This window comes from Portunus trituberculatus, chromosome 35, assembly GCF_017591435.1.
Source record: "Portunus trituberculatus isolate SZX2019 chromosome 35, ASM1759143v1, whole genome shotgun sequence".
Taxonomy (NCBI): Eukaryota; Metazoa; Arthropoda; class Malacostraca; order Decapoda; family Portunidae; genus Portunus; species Portunus trituberculatus.
The window spans coordinates 8,833,847-8,836,346 of NC_059289.1; the positions used below are offsets into that span (position 1 = coordinate 8,833,847).

At 55.8% G+C, this 2,500-nt stretch overlaps 1 protein-coding gene across 1 annotated transcript in view; it reads left to right on the top strand.

The window, feature by feature from the left end:
- Positions 1-2,500, top strand: part of LOC123513112 (zinc finger protein GLI2-like) — a 137,838-nt gene that overhangs the window by 126,629 nt on the left and 8,709 nt on the right.

The following is a 2,500-nucleotide window of genomic DNA, read 5'->3' on the forward strand; positions in this document are numbered from 1 at the left end:
AGAGAGAGAGAGAGAGAGAGAGAGAGAGAAGGTGTGCCCAGAGTGGGAGAGCCGTGGCGCGTTCACCTCGAGATATCATCTGACACGGAGCGGCTGTGATCTTCAGGGAAAAAGAAGCGGTTCTGATTGTTGCGTCTCTTCTCCCGCAATGTTTCAGCCTCGCCTCTCCGCCGGGGCGCTGCAAGACCCACACTGCCTCGCGCCGCCCCACAAATCCATGCAGGGTTCCTACCGAAAATCTTAATACCCACCAAGTCCAGGAAATTCGTCCTCTTTCCCTTGTCTTTCAAATGTACGAGGGAGGCTGGTCGGTCCCCCCGGAGCCGCTCTGCGTGGATTGCCCTGAGGGAGAGGCGCCCCCGTGCTGAGGTAAGGTCGCCCAAGTGCCGTGGCCTCAATTAAGCCTTGGAGAGCGGCCCGGGTTGCGGAATGGTATAAATCGGGAATTCTCGTACATCTGACAGAGGGAATCAGAGGCTTGGGGTGGTCAGGCTCCCAGACGCCAGACTCCAGTCCAATTATTCTCAACTCTTAAGCTCCCCTCGCCTCTCCCTTCCGTGCGCTAGTTAACTCCCAGGACTCAGTGGACAATGGCCGACCGATCAAGAGGGAAGAAAGCCTGATGAAGGGAGTGCAGGCAGGGAAATACGAGGCCACCACCACCGCCGCCCTCCCGTATGGCAACAGTCAAAGGTCTGGGAAACTTGACTGTTGGTTATGATGGAAATAAAATTTGCGAGATCAATCTAAACTTGTGAAGTCGGGGAGAGCATTCTAACTCGCCCCGAACAATGGCGCTGCTCTCTCTCTCTCTCTCTCTCTCTCTCTCTCTCTCTCTCTCTCTCTCTCCGCAGGAGAGAGACAGAGCGTGTGTGTGTGTGTGTGTGTGTGTGTGTGTGTTCAAGCTGTGAAAGGAGGCGGATAAGAGTCAAGCGATAGTGAGAAGAGAATAAGGTTTAGAAGAAAGAGGAACAGAAGCAGCAGAGCGTGGAAGGTTGAGTGTAGCAAAGCTCCTCCACTCTCACTCTCTCTCTCTCTCTCTCTCTCTCTCTCTCTCTCTCTGACCAGACGGTGTTGGAGGGCGTCGCAGGGACAGGTGAATAAAGACAGTGGTCGGGCAGGCGTTAGGTGTGCAGTATTGACGAGTCCTGGGAGGTAATAAGTGCAGATGACGAGCCGCTTGACACATGGAAACAAAATACCGCGTTAAGAGAATAGATGAATAGATAAACAGGTAGATAGACAGGTAGATACAGCGAGGAGTGGGCGGTCCATGAGCGGCGTCACGCCCGCCAGGAGAGTCCCGACGCGGCGCAAGTCCGTCTTCATTAGCACACTTACAATCAATTCATTATGAGCTCATTACCGTGCAATCACTAATGAGCAGTTACCTCGTTAGTTGTGGGTCACCGCCCACTTGCCGCTGCTGCTGCTGCTGCTGCTACCGTTGCGGACCCACCCTGCTGATAAAACTGATACCTACATCACAGAGACGAGAAGCGACGCCCGTGTTGGCATGTGATGTGGTGCACGGGCGGCTGTCTTGGCTCAGCGGGGCGCCGAGGCAGCGTCTGGGCGGCGGGCGCAGGTCCCGCGGGGCACCGCCACCACCTCCATGTCCGATTCGCTCAGGACGCAGCGCCACGAATGAGATTACTGAACCAAAATTTGACATTCTTGATTTGACATTCCGAGTTAAATAGGACAAGCGACACGCGGCTGTCCAGGTATGAAAATGCCCATGATTGCCTTGCGGCGGCTCGTTTCCGGCGACAGGTTGTGATTGGTGGGCGGCGGCGGCGGCGGCGGCGGCGGCGGAGACTGCGGGGGCAGGTGCAGCAATCACGGTGAACAAACTTTGTGCCCGAACCGCAACGAACCGTCGAGTGGCGGTGGCTGTTGGTTCAGGCGACAACTGGCGATTCACTTTCATGTGTCGTTGAAATTTATATATGCTTTTGCGACGACGTTAGGTGGACACTTCCCTTTGGTGTCCCCGTGGGTAGCCCTTGCTTCCCCCAGACACCTCACCTCTCTTCCCTCGCCTCGCTTCGCCTCGCTCCTCTTCCTCCTCCACCTCCTCCTCCTCGCCATCCACACGCCACCCGGGGCGGGGCGGCTCTGATTCACGCCTCACCAGCTACCCCAAGCCGGGATTCGTCGGCGACTCTTGCTCTGCATTCAAATGTCTTGTTCGATTTTTCCACGGAACGAAATCCTGCCAGAAAAAGACATTAGAAATATAGACAACCCTTCCAATAATGCCAAGAAAAGGATGAAATCTTGGAAGCTTGGCGGGGATGCGGCCACGGCAGGAGGCGGCAGTGTGTTTAGTGTAGAAATGCGTGGCGCTTGTCGGGGACGCTGGTACTGCTTCGCTCCTTAATTAAAGTGGTACGGAGCTCAAGCACTCCCCCGACACTGCGCCGCCGGTGATGCCATGGAGCCGCCACTCCTGATTACCCTAAGTGGCCCATTCAGGGTACTCCCGTTAGTTACC